The sequence below is a fragment of the Pteropus alecto genome, unplaced genomic scaffold (assembly GCF_000325575.1).
Source record: "Pteropus alecto unplaced genomic scaffold, ASM32557v1 scaffold251, whole genome shotgun sequence".
Taxonomy (NCBI): Eukaryota; Metazoa; Chordata; class Mammalia; order Chiroptera; family Pteropodidae; genus Pteropus; species Pteropus alecto.
Window position 1 is genome coordinate 3,871,059 of NW_006431048.1, and position 13,806 is coordinate 3,884,864.

Below are 13,806 nucleotides of genomic sequence, written 5' to 3' on the forward strand. Positions count from 1 at the left end.
GAGCCAGAAAATTTTAAAAAAATGAAATAAGGAAGTTAATATAACAAAAGCTATAAACATATATTTACTCTACTTTCTTGTCTCAGCTTCTTTAAAAGACACAAAATTATAAAAAGTGATAATTATAATGATCTAATGTTGAGTTTCTAACATTTATAGTTGTGATATATATAATAACAATACCATAAAAAGTGGGGAAAAGGAACAAAACTACATAAGAGTAACATTTTAATATCTTATTGGAATTAAGTTAATATATATCTGAAACTGATTGTGATAAGATGTTCATGGTAAGCCCCAGAGCGACAGCTAAAAAAAACAACAACAAAATATTGTGTGAAAATCCAGTAAAGATATTAAAATGCTACATTATAAAGTTTTTACTTAATCCAAAAGAAAGCAGTATAGGATGAATAGAGGTATAAAAAAAAGACATGTAACAGAAAAAATTTACATGGCAAATATAAATCGAGTTATATCAGTAATAACGTTAAATGTGAAAGGATTAAACAATCTAATCAAAGGTAGAGATTTTTAGGCTGGATAAAAGAACGTGATCCAACTATATACTGTCTATAGGAGAAAGATTTTAGATTAAAAATTTATAACAGTTTGAAAGTGAAAGGATTGATAAAGATGTATTACGCAAACAGCAAACCCAAGAAAGCTGGAGTGGCTACACTCATAACAAACTTAAAGACTTTAAAACAAAAAAGGTTACTGGAGAAAGAGAAGGACATTTTGTAATGATGAAAGGGTCACCCCATCAGGAAGATAGAACAATTATAAATATATATGTACCTAATAACAGAACACCGAAATACATGAAGTAAAATCTGACAGAAAAAGAAAAATACAATTCAACAACAACAACAAAAAAGAGAGAGACTTCAGCAGATAATATACTTCACTGTTAATAATGGATAGAACAACTAAAAGAAATAAAAAAATAGAAGACATGAACAAAGAAATAGACTATAAAGCAAATAGTTATAAATACCTGTATTAAAAATAAAAAATATCAAATTAATAACCTAAACTATTAAGTAAGGCATTGGAAAAAGAAGAGTAAACTAAACCTAAAGCAAGCAGAAAGAAATAAGAAAAATTAGAGTGGAAATTAATGAATTAGAAAATAGAGAAACAATAGAGAAAAATCATGAGACCAAAAGATCAGCAAAACTGATAAACCTTTAACTAGAATAACCAAGAAAAAAAAAAATCACTAGAATTAGATTACAAGAGGGGACATTACTATCCATCTTATAGAAATAGGATTATAACGTAATGCTACAAACAATTGTATGCCAATAAATTAGGTAACTTTGATGAAATAGACAAAAGCCAGATGGCTTCACCACTGAATTCTATCAAACATTTAAAGAAGAATTAAAGCTAATTCCTCAGAAGCTTTTACAAAAAATAGAAGAGGAAAGAATAATTCATAATTGATATTATGAAGCCATAATATCATAATACCATAATATTTGGTATCACCCTGATACCAAAACCAAAAAAGATATCACATGAGAAAAGAAAACTACAGACCAATGTCACTTATGAGCATAGATGCAAAAATTCCTAAAGAAATACTAGCAAACCAAATACAGCAAAATATAGAAAAATGATATACCGTGACCAATTGGGAGTTATTCCAGGATTATAAGGTTGGTTTAACATTAGTAGAATTTTAAAAAGGGGGAAATCCCACATGATCATCTCGATAGAAAAAGCATTTGACAAAATCCAACACCCTTTCATAATAAAAATGCTCAGTAAACTAAAAACAGAAGAGAACTTCTTCAACCTGATAAAGGGCATCTATGAAAGACCCATAGCTAACATCATACTTGATAGTGAAAGGCTAGATACTTACCCATTAAAATCAGGAGCAAGACAAAGCTGTTTGCTCTTGCCACTTCTATTATTGGAGGTTCTGGCCAGGGCAGTTATTCAGGAAAAAGAAAAGGCATCTAGATTAGAAAGGTAGAGATAAAACTATCCCTGTTCTCAGATGACATGATCTTTTATGTGGAAAATCCTAAAGCATCACTAAAAAACTATTAGAACTACTAGTAAATGAGTTCAGCAAGAGTGCAGGATAAACAATCAATATACAGTACGTATTTCAATATATTTACAGTGAACAATCTGAAAATGAAATTAAAACCATTCCATTTATAGTAGCATCAAAAAGAATAAAATACTTGGGAAAAAATTTAATAAAAGGAGTACAAAACTTGTACTCCAGAAACTACAAAGCATTGTTGAAAGAAATTAAAGATCGAAATAAAGGGTAAAACATATCATTTCATATTCTTAGATTAGAAGACAATATCATTAAGATGGTAAAATTGATCTACAGATTCAGCACATCTCTATCAGAATTCTAGCTGATTTCTTTGTAGAGGTTGACGACCTAATTCTAAAATTCATATGGAAGTGCAAGGGACCCAGAATAGCCAAAACAATCTTTAAAAAGAACAAAGTTGGAGAACTCATATTTCCCAATTTCAAAACTTACCAGAAACCAACAATAATCAAGACAGTAAAGTACTGGCATAACTATAGACATATAAATCAATAGAATAAAATTGAGAGTCCATAAACTCCTGTGTCTGTGGTCAACTGATTTTTGACAAGGGTACCGAGACCATTCAATATAGAAAAAATAGACTTTTCAACATATGGTGCTGGGACAACTGGATAGCTACATATGAAAGAATGAAGTTGGACCCTATGTCATACTAAATTAAAAATGGATAAATTGTATTTCTTCAAAATTAAAAATTTTTGTGTTTCAGAAGATATCATCAAGAGATTGAGAAGGCAACTCACAATATGAGAAAAAATATTTACAAATTATTTATCTTACAAGGGACTTGTATCTAAAATATATAAAAAGCTCTTACAACTCAATGACTAAAAGACAAATAACCCAATTAAAAAATGGATGAAGGATCTGAATAGACACTTCTTCAAAGGAATATACAAATAGTCAATAAGTACATGAAAAGATGCTTGAAAATGCACTAAAAGATGCTAGTCATTAGGGAAATGTAGATCAAAACCACAAATGGATACCATTTCACATCCATTAGGATGGTATAATAAAAAGTCAGATAACAATAAATGTTGACGAGGATGTTGAGAAATCAAAACACTCATGTACTGCTTGAAGGAGTGTAACATGGTGTAGTCACTCTGGAGTACAGTCTGACTGTTCCTCAAACAGTTAAACATTGAGTTACCGTATGACCCAAAGATTCAACTCTTAGGTATATACCTAAGAGAAATGAAAACATGTCTACACAAAATGTCCACATATTGTACACAAATGTTTATAGCCACATTCATAATAACTAAAAAATAGAAAAACCCAAATGTCTATCAACTGATGACTGGATAAACAAAATATGGTCTATACATATTATGGAATATTATTTGGCCATAAAAAAGGAACGAAATGCTGATATGTGCTATAACATGGACGAACTTTAAAAATATTTTACTAATTGAAAGAAGTCAACAAAGACCACATATTTATATGATTCCATTTATTTAAAAGCCTAAAATAGGCAAACCTATAGAGACAGAAAGTAGATTAGTTGTTGCTATGGGTGGGATAGATGGGAGATGGGGGACAATAGTGAAAAGCTACAGGGATTCTGTTTGAGATGATCAGAATGTTCTAAAGTTGACTGTGGTGTTGGTTGCACATATCTGTGTACTAAATACTATTATACTAAAAACCATTGAGTTGTATACTTAAAATGGGTGAATTGTATGTTATGTGAATTATACCACAATAAAACTGTTAAAAAGAAGAAAAAGACCATGGGAGAATGAATGTTAAGTGGGTTCCTACTAGCATTAAGATAGAACCTTTTTAATTGTTAAAGAGAGGGACCATGGACAACAACCCTGGTGGTATTAGCAAAGCTGAGGTAGGAGGCTTGGGTGCACCACTTGGCATTCACTCATTGGTGTATTCAACAGACTTTTGCTATTTGTATTCTCTGTGCCCTTTGCTAGACACTGAGGATAGCAAGAGGACAAAAGACACAAAGCTGCCTTCAAGGAGCTTGTAGTTTAGCCATTCTCAAATTCACGTACCTAACGCAAAGAGAATTTTACCTACTAGGGCGTAAGCTCCTAAGGGCAAAGCTTTGTCTGTTTCATTCTCACCTTTATCTCCAGGACCTATAACAATGCCTGGAGCCTAGTAGTCTTCAATAAATGCTTTTTGAATGAATAAGGATAGTAAGCATGCCACAGCATTTGTCACCAACCTGGAGCAGCGTTTGGGCAGCTAGGACACAGAACTGATAAAGCAGGGCCTTCACTTCTAAGAGAGCCTTATAGGATGTGATTACAGCAGAAGCTGAACAGCCTCGGGAAAGAAGGTGAATGAAAGCAGCGGTTTCCATCAGGGGTGGGCCTTACAAAGTGCCCAGGTGATGCACAGTAAAGTCCAGGAACTACTGGACTGGATGATCTTCCAAGTTCCACCTGACCCCGAGCATCTTTGTTTCTGGGGGTTCTAATCCTAAAGGTGGAAGTCAGGCCACTAAAAAGTGTCCTTCTCTGGCAAGAATGAATGTGATCCAGTGTTTTCTGTTGACACTGGGATCCCTAAGGTGGGTCTTCTAGGGAAGATACTGCATGTATCACCAGCCAGACCTGTTCTTGCTAATGAAGTTGAACAGGATGCAGTGTTTGCATCTCCATAAACAGCCTTGTGGGTGGAATTTCCTTTTTCTTCCAGCTCAGTGGGAGGATTAGATTTTATTTTCTGATTTGCTCAGGATCCATTTATGGTCCTTGCTCTTGGCACCATTGTCAGCATTAAACCTGTCCTAAGGAGGGAAGAATGTGCTTTGAACTAAACATGGTAGAGCTGATGCACATATCTAAGGCAGCTGTCCTCCACCCTGGCTGCCCACTAGGGTCACCTGGGGAGTTTTGAAAAAACACCACATCTGGGCCCCACTGCCATAGTCTCTGGCTTAACTGTGCAAGGGTGGAGCCCAGGAAATCTATACAAGGTTGAGAACCAGACTGAGAATCACTGGTCCAGGGCGAAGAAAATAAGCCATCTGACATGGCCTTGGGATCAAACTCTAAAACTACTGGATATTTAGCCTGTGGAATTGGAAGTGAGGACTTCCCTTTAAGGTCAGGAGTACCCAGGGAGAAAGAGTATCCGTTTTCCCTCCCTGTTCCATGCTCCCCATCCCAGCCTCAACCTGCCCCTTAACCTTTACCTGCAGGTCTCTACTCAGCCATGTTTTAGGGATTGGTTCCTATTCAAATAAGAAACATAGGAAAGTTTCTTGTCTTAGGCAGAAGCTTTCTCAGCATCACTCTGATGCACAATGTTTCTCTCACCTGCTGCCCAGTCACCTGGCCTGGGTCCTTTCTAAAAGGCTTCTGTGAGCTGACCTGCAGGGCTTGACTGACCAGCCAGGTTTCTGACTCGTGGCTGGCCCTGGCTTGGTTCAGCTTCTTCTCTTGATAACAGACCTACTCCTGGCCCCAGATTTCCCTCCTCGTCTCTGTCACTCCTAGTCCTGTGCCCACAGCCCTGGTACCTCTTTTCTGGTTTCAGTCCACTGCTCTCTAGGGCCTCTGTCAGCATGTTCCTTGCTCGCAGGTTATTGATTGTGTCCTCGTTGTGTGCCCCTTGAGCCTTGCAGCTCAGTTTACCCATACACTTTTACATACTCAAATGTAGCCAATGTCTGCTCTCTGCCAGGCCTGCAGCTACCAAGAGTTAATTTGTCTGAAATTCAGCCAAAGCTGAATCATGCCTCTTCTTTGAGGTCTCCTGGAGCCAAATGAGAGGCATGAAATAGTCTATGAAACCTAGCACGTCAGATGACATAATGTACACGAAGGGGCTTAACCTGTAAAGCATGACACTAATATGAAGTCTTGATGATAATAATAAGCAGCAGCATTGCTTGTGCCATTCTGGGGCATGAGTGCTAGCCAGCCAGGAGGAGTATCAGATGATGGACAGAGACTGATCAAAGACATACATGTGAGATGTTTTACAGAGGCTGATCAAAGACATACATGTGAGATGTTTGTAAAAATCAGGATATTTGAGAACTGAGAGGTCAGGACGACGTAGGCAGTTGAGAAGAGAACAGTATTAAAAAAAGAGAGAAAAGGAAAAAAAAAGCAGAAGTCAGAGTTCATGACACAGCCAGAGGCCCAGAAAAAAAGAGCTGAAGGATTTCCATCAGCAAGTCCTTTTGGTTCTACCCTCAAACTGAATCCAGAATCTGGCTACTTGTTACCACCTCCACAGCCACCACCCTGGGCCAAGGTCTGTTCACTCTCTCTCTTCATTCAGAGGTGAACTCAGATGTCACCCTGACTTCAGGGGTCAGCCTGCCCTGACTTCTCTATTTTAAGTAACACTTCCCAACCCGATCAGTCTTTTACTTAGCTATAGTCTATACATACAGCACTGAAATAAGAAATATATAGTAAATATTAATTTATTGTCTGACTCCTGTACTAAATTATAAGCTTCATAAGCAGAGGCGTTCTCTGTCTTGTCCCCTGCTTGCAGAGTGCGTTGTATCATTGAATGAATGCTTGAATAAACAAATAGGACAGAGATTTAAGACTCCAGCAATAAGGCAAGATATCAATTAAAGGGACAAAGAGTTGCCTTAATCCCGAGCTTTCCTGTAGTTCTGTGGAGTCAGGGACCTGTTCCCCAGGGTAACTGGCCTAGGTTTATGGGTGGAGATTACTACTCCAAGGAGGGAGAGGGCAAGAGAAGCCCACCTGCTAAGCTCTTGCCCACTCTGGACCTGGAATATTCTGGGAATTCCAAGGGCAAGTCAAGGGCCCCAGTTGGGGAGGCTTCAGAGATGTAGAAATTTTTATTGAATTCGTATTCCAGGGGCCCTATTTCTCTGGGATGTGAGTTTTCAAACCTTTAGGAGAAATTTCTTATCATCTGTCTTCTCCCTTGATGGAAATCCTTGGCTACTCTGACTGCTTTCACATTTATGGCAGAGTAAAACAGCATGGTATGAAAGAGCATGAGCACCAGGAGCTAACTGTGGCTCTATGTTTCCTTCCTAGTTTTGTGATCATAGGCAAGTTATTTCAGTTTCTCAGAGTCTACCACCACCATCAGTAAATGGGGAATAATGATCGTGCTTTTGCCAAGGATGTTGTAAGGATGAGATGTGATCGTGCATTTTAGGCACAACATTTGGCCTGGTGTGATGCTTGGCAAATTTTCAGCAATTATTATCGTCAGGCTCAGGAGTGCTAGAAAAAATAGTTCTCTTTGTTTGGGGACAGCTCTCAGATTTCTCATCTACAGAACTTCTCAAACTTTAATGTGCATATGTATCACTTGGAACAATCTTGTTAAAATGCAGATTCTGATTCAGGATGTTGGGAAGGGGCCTGGGATTCTGCATTTCTAACCTGTTCCCATCTTGTACTGGTGCCACAGACCGAGCTCTGAATAACCAGGTCCTACAAGAGAAAGGGCTGAAGGAAGAAAACTCTGGGCAATGCACTTTCTTGAAGTCTTATAGCCTCTGGTTTCAACCTAAAGGCAGTCTGAAATTACTACATACTAACCCAGAAGGGCTGCATTGCATTGTTCCCAACCACTCTCTCCACTGGTGTCCCTGAATCCGGTTCCAGCTTCTCCACCCCTCCCTACCATATCCTGCAATGATGCCTCATACACAGATGCTCAATCCCTCCAAGAAAGTTTCTTTCAGAACCGAGAAAGAAGAGAAAGAGGGGCTTCTCTTTTACTAAAATCTGCTCCTGGGTTTCCTTGGCCCTTGGACATATGGCCAGGCGCTTGTTTTCATGGCTGCTTAATGGTTTGTAAAGCAATTGCTGGAGGAAACATTGCTACAGCAAGCCAGGCGAGAGGGACAGAGGGCTTCGTGAGCCAATGTTATCTTTGCTGAGCACAGGGGCTGCCCTAGCTCATCTCCTCTCCCTGCCCGACAATGACAGATGGCTTCCACATGGTTTGACCTACTGTTTGGCCAGACTTGACCAGATAGTCATCCATCAGCTGCCCTATTTGGCCCCCTAGAGAGTACCCTGTGGTTTGTGGGAGGCAAAAGTTGGAGGTTTCATTTAGAGCTCATCACATCTCAGCTATTGTAGAAGAGTTTCAGGCATGGGCAGTTCTTATTCCAGATGTTATCATCCCAGTGTCCATATGTTTTGAGGTGGGATCAGCAGGTTTACATGGTAATGTTAAACTAATTAATCATAAAATGATACTTTAACAGCTTCAGTACCCAAAGAGGGTTTGGTACTAGCAAAGATGTAAGCAATATACATTGCATTATTAATCTGGAGAAAGGAAGTGAGATTCAGCTTTTTCCATTGCTTTGGCACAGTCTTTTTATTTTCTTACTCAAGTCGAATGTTACTCCCGAAGCCTCTGAATGCTGTATGGGAAAATCTCCAAATACCTCTTCTTATGGCTGTCTCTTTGAGTGTAACAAAACAAAAACTTAATATATGGTGCAGGGCATAAGAAAAGGTAGCTAAAAGCAGGGGAGTCATGCAGAATAGGCATCAGGAGGCCTGGGTCTAGTCCCAATATGCCCCTTTCTTTGTTACTTTGAATATACCACTATTTATTTAAGAAAATTTTAAGTACCTAGAAGGTGTATTCAAGAAATGTCTGGGTTTTATTATTTTTTTCTAATTGAATGAGATCGTTACATGAACTTGGCTTCTAAAAAGCTTTAAATAAAGTGTGTTTATATTTCTTTTTTTAGTAAAGCAATATTTGCTCACTAAAACTTGCCTATTTCACTTATATGTAAATTTTACTTTACTATAAAAAAAAGAAAAAGCTTTACCAAAGTAAAAAGAGGTAGGGGAAATTTGAGTTAACTGCAGCTTTCATGAAATGCAACCTGACCAAATCTATTAAAATTAAAGATACATTAAAACAATTTTAAAACTAAAAAATATTAAAAACGCCAAATCTATTAAAATCAAAATCACTCTGCAACCCTTAGAATTATTTGCGGAAGAAATAAAACAAGTAAATGAAAAGAATGAGTTTGATAAAAGTAAAAGATTAAACATGAATTCACCATTAGCTGCATCACCCATATAGACATTTGATGTTTTGATGTAATAATTTTAAAGGGGAGGAAGAGGGCCCTTGTTAAAAACACCAAATCTATTAAAATCAAAATCACTCTGCAACCCTTAGAATTATTTGCGGAAGAAATAAAACAAGTAAATGAAAAGAATGAGTTTGATAAAAGTAAAAGATTAAACATGAATTCACCATTAGCTGCATCACCCATATAGACATTTGATGTTTTGATGTAATAATTTTAAAGGGGAGGAAGAGGGCCCTTGACACTGTATACTTCTTCTGTACAGTATTAAGAATTTATTTTTTTAAATATATGTATACACCAAAATTTTTTTTAAGCTTCCATATACACTAGAAAATTAAGATGATTAAAAAAGACCCTAAAGAAAAGTTCCCACCACCATGCGTCTCTGATACAAAATAAAAATGCAAATCAAAACTACAATGGGATACCATCTCACACCTGTTGGAATGGCTGTCATGGAAAGGACATGGAAGTGATAAGTGTTGAGAGGTTGTGGGCAAAAAGTAACCCACATACACTGCTAGTGGGACTGAAAATTGGTACAACCATGTGGAAAATAGTATGGAGGTTCCTCAAAAAACTAAGAATTGATCTACCATATGATCCAGCAATCCCTCTTCTGGGTATTTGCCCCCAAAACCTGAAAGCACTTATCTGCAAAGATATATGTACCCCAATGTTCCTAGCAGCATTATTCATGGTGGCCAGGATATGTAAGCAACTGAAATGTCCTATGATAGATGATTGGATAAAAAAGATGTGGTACATATATTCCATGGAATATTACTCAGCCATAAGAAAAGATGAAATGTTGCCATTTGCAACAACATGGATGGATCTTGAGATAATCATGCTAAGCGAAATAAGTCAGAAAAAGTTGAAAACCATATGATTTCACTCATATGTGGGATATAAAACTGAAAGCAACAAACAGACATGATAAACAGATTCATGGACATGGACTGTGGATTAGTGGTTGCCAGAAGCAAGTGGGTGGGAGGAGTAGATAGGGGTTAAAGGGGTCAAATATTTGGTGACGGAAGGAAATCTTAACTTTGGGAGGTTAACACACAATGCAATATATATATGACATACTGTTGAATTGTACACTTGAAACTTATTTGATTTTATTTATCAATATCATCCCAATAATTTTTAATAAAAAATAGATATCAATAATTGATAACATTTAGATATGATTCCCTGGTATGCATGTTTTTCTCAGCTGAGCCGACGCTATTTTTATATTTTTTATGTTTCACATTTTGATTTAACCTTTGTTTTTCATTTGACCCGAATAATTTTGCTGAGTACCTTGGCCTTGGATGGTTGTTTGCCTGGCCTCCCTCCCTTGACTTTTGGATTTGGAGAGTCAAGGTCTCCAGAGCTTGTCTAGAGGACTGAATCCCTTTCAGGAACGTGGCCCCTACATGCCTCACCTTCTTCGATCATCTGACGGATCACAACTTCCATTTTCATAATAATAATTTAAAAGCTGTAGCCTCATTAACTGGAATGGAATTGAGAACTCCATGCCAGGACTCATTCATCCCAGAAGTGAGATAGCTCTTCACTGAGTCTGTTGCCTCTCTGGAGGTGAAAATGAGAAACATCGCCCTTGGACGACAAAGTGAAAGGCCCCATGCCCAGCGTGGGGAGGAGGCTTCTGCACCTTTTGTAAAATGCTCAGTGCTAAGGAGAAGAATCTGTCCCCTTATATGTCTTGACAGTCACACTTCTGGGTGCGTTAGGCCTGGTTAACACGGAGCCTTAAGATGGCTATCCCAAGAGACCTCTATTTTTCCAGCTTAAGGTTTGGAAGAACACTGTGTTGAAAGGGCATGGCTTACAGAGCAAGTCACTGGCTGATTCCGAATTCTTTGATCTCTCTGGGTCAGGGAAAGATCTGTGGACCATTCAGGGCCCCAGACCCTTGAATCCTAGGAGAAGAGCATCTGTCAACAGAGGGGGTGCATTGTGCATGGTAATGGCCTGACAAACAGCTAGGGCAGCTTTGCCTGCTGTAGAGCTGGGCACATGTGTCAGGCTCCTATGGAAAGGTGCTTTTCCTAGGATTAGTAGGGACATTGTGTCATGTTCTCTGTGAAATACAACGGGACTCTGGACTCTTGTTGGAATCTTTGCCTCTAGTTGGAATAGTTGATAGGTTTTTCTTCTGTTATGTTTTTTCCTAATACTTTGATTTGGTTTTCCTTTAATTTGGAGCAATAACAGCAATCTGCTGGAACTGGAAAAGGGAAAAGATTTAGCATTCTTATTGGTTATATGCCAGACAATGGACTGGATGCTTTATGTCTCATGTCACCCACAGGAGAGAGTTTCTGATTCAGAGTGGGAACCTATGACCACGGGAGTGTAAAATCCACCTCTGCTTTTAAGAATGAAGTGAATGGAATTCAAGTGCTACATATATGCAGAAATGATCTGCTTTAACAATCAGCCCCTATGTTTTAACAACACAGAGCTGAGGGTTACCAAAATGATAGCTTGTATCAAATGATTATTTCTAGAAGAATCGGTATTTTTTTTCAGAGCATACCACATAAAAAACTTCATTTAAAGAGAAAAGTTAGCTGAGTTTTTAAGTGGAAAGTTATCATTATCTGCAAGTAGCGTTGCATGTTTTTCTAGCCAGTCAGGGCAGACAGGAGCCAGATTCAAAGGGGGAGCCTTTGGCAGGGCTGGAAACTTTCATCAAGATTCTGCCAAGAAGTACTTTAAGGGGAATGACTCTGCTCCATTGATTTCAGTTAATCACAGTAGGAGACAAGATCTCAGGAGAAGGGGCCATCTATCCTGTGATCTCCAATTAATGAATGCAGAAATGAAATAAGAAAACAGAATTTTGTAGGCAAGAACAGTGGAGGCAGGGTATAAATATAGAGGGTTTTTGAGTTAGCAAGATTTGCTGGAATTTAGTTATTTTTCCCATTTGTGACCGAAATGATGAGAGGAGAGCCTTAGGAGCGGGGTAGGATGGGGTGGATGAAACAACAGAACACGCAGTGAGCACGTTGCCATTCTGCAGGGTAGATGGTGTTTGTATCTTGGACTATGTGATACTTTGAATAATGATAATAATAGCACTGCATATATATATGTGGGGGGGAGGGGTGTTAAATTAATAAAGCAATTTGGAAGTAAGGTTTTAAGAAGATACTCACTAAGCCAGAATTGTTAGTCATGTTATTAACTTCTGGCCAGGGAAGCTGGTCGGTCTTGGCAGCTCTGCTCAGGGGAAGAGGAGGGGAGCAGCTGGCCCTTGGTCACCCAGCTCCAGCCATAGCCATCACACAGCAGGCCAGAGAGCAGAGCCAGGATGAGGGGCTGAGGCACGTGACAGCGGTGGCTGGGCCATGTATACCTCCACGGTGGGCAGCACTCCTTTCCCAGGTCGCTCTCCATGCATTGTCCCCTTGCTAACCTGTTAACACACAGAGCAGTCTTTTGAAAGCATAAATCAGATCATGTTACTCTTTTGTTTAAAACCTTCCCATTGCACCTGGACACTTGAAAGTTTGAATTACTCTGGTTTCTTCAGTTTATGCCCCACTACCTCCAAAGAAGAGAGTTTGGGGAGGGCAATAGATTTAGTCAACATTCCCCCAGGCACTGAAGAAATAAGAAAACAGCAACCTAAATTCTCTCTATGTTCAATCTGGCTGCCCCTCTCTAAACACAGAATGTATCTAGAGGCCTGGGTTTTATGGAGCAGACGCCGCTTACTCAGAAATGGAATATCTAAGATCATTCAGCTCAGCTCACTCACTTTACAGATGAAGAAACTGGGGCACAGAGAAGGCAAGTGACATCTTAAGCGACTGGCAGGGGTGAACCAGAACTCATGTCCTCTGACTCCTGGCCCAGTGACCGACTGATGGACAGCTCTGCAGATAGAAGGGTGTTTAAGGCTGGTGGGGAAGAGTGGCAGGGCCAGGCAGATGGGAGGCAGTGGAGGACGCAGCTTGTAGGAAATGGACAGGCCATAAAGAGTCACAATGTCCATTCCTTCTGGCCATGTCCCCAAGACAGACCATACCCCCAAATGCTCCTTAACAGTGGCATGAACCATGACACAGAAGAACCACACGGATGGATTGACCAAAGGCCATGACATGTCATTTGTGCCTAATGACTAAGCACCCCTATTTATCCAGACTCTTAATCCAGCTCTTTAACCCTGTTCTTTCCTTTCAAGTCATTTGCGACCATCTGCACCATTCCTCTTTTCATTTGGCTGCAGTTCAGAATCTATCTGCTCATTTGTCTCAGGTTCTAGGCTGAAGGAGAATGGAGGAGGATGATCATGAACTTGGGCAATATTTCCTGCAGTGTTTTGCTATTCTGAAAAGGGGCTATAGAGAAAAAAATGAGCAAATGTATGAGTCAACATTATCTTTATCCCTCTATTGTGAGAAATACTGCCTCGACTTCTTTTGTGAAGAGTAATCATTTGTTAGTTTTAGTTAGACATTTCTCTGCCCACTGATAAGGAAACAAAAAGGCATTTACTGTGCTAGTCTCTAGAATGTGAAATGTAAGCTGTGGTCTGTTTTTCGTTTGTTTGTTTTTAGCTTTCATTTATGATCACAGGCTTAAGGGTTGAAGGGGGCCCTGGAGGACCGCC

The 13,806-nt window shown here is 39.0% G+C and overlaps 1 protein-coding gene across 1 annotated transcript in view; it reads left to right on the forward strand.

The window, feature by feature from the left end:
• Window positions 1-13,806, forward strand: part of LOC102891261 (kalirin RhoGEF kinase) — a 295,084-nt gene that overhangs the window by 103,055 nt on the left and 178,223 nt on the right. The window lies entirely within an intron of this gene.